The following is a 1,080-nucleotide window of genomic DNA, read 5'->3' on the forward strand; positions in this document are numbered from 1 at the left end:
TAATTCTCCACTAGACAACCGGGCAACATGAGGAGTAAATAGACTAGCCCGGAGCGGTTTTTACTAGACATTGTACGCCGGGCTAGTACTAAATCGAGCCCTGAGTACTGTACTAAAATCCTCTGGAAGAATATATTCATCTAGTATATAAAAGAAACTTGCATAAATTTGTTCACTCTAATGCACTTTTACGGAGCCAGTGGGTGGGGGCCTATCAAGAATAAAAACAAAATTCGTTGGAGAGAATAACAAATTCTAAGTAGTTTTTACAGTATATGAGAATCGGTTAAATAAGCCTCTAAATTGTGAAAGTTTCTGGCTTGCCCTGGCCCCGCTCACTTTTACAATCTTCAGGGGAAATCGCCCTTCCCGGAGGGAACATCACAACCCCCCACCCCCACCTACCATCAATTAAACCTAACAATTGAATAGGATATGTTATTAATGGTCAGGAATACGTGAATGTATAACAATATGCAAAAATTATGTATACACTGTAATTGTTTGGGCCTTTGCAACAATATCCAAGGAGCTGAACTTACGCCTCCTCCGTGTTGCTTTAAAAGTTCATCATGTACATTAAGCTTGGTTTCCATACAATCGCTACACTGTCGCTACAGTTACAGTTGCACTGCGTAGCGGTCCCCGATGCAATCGAGAACGCTTCTTGATTCAACTGACCAATCAGCGTCGCCAAAGGAGTCAGCGATAGTGTGTAGCGAGTCTTATGGAAGTTAGGCTTATCTGAGCAAGCACATTTAAACTTGGTTACACAAAAATAAATTAAAGCATAACTATTGACTATTAGAAAACCTGATGAATTTCTTCCAAGATATTTATTTTGTATTAAGTTTCAAATAGAAATTGACAACTATAAAAATGTCCTACCCTTTATTAGGTTGAATTCTTCAACCTCTGTTTTATTGGAATCTGATAAGTTTTAATCTGAAATGAGCAATTTAAATTGTATTTGACAAAAATGTGTGACATGCATATGTTCATGATGACATCACATCACATCGTGACCATATATGGGCATTAATATATTAATGCTTGCAGTACACCATGTAGATAGTTCAG

Source organism: Anneissia japonica, unplaced genomic scaffold (genome assembly GCF_011630105.1).
Source record: "Anneissia japonica isolate Jap-2015-1 unplaced genomic scaffold, ASM1163010v1 scaffold287778_len1315358_cov176, whole genome shotgun sequence".
In the NCBI taxonomy this organism is placed as follows: domain Eukaryota; kingdom Metazoa; phylum Echinodermata; class Crinoidea; order Comatulida; family Comatulidae; genus Anneissia; species Anneissia japonica.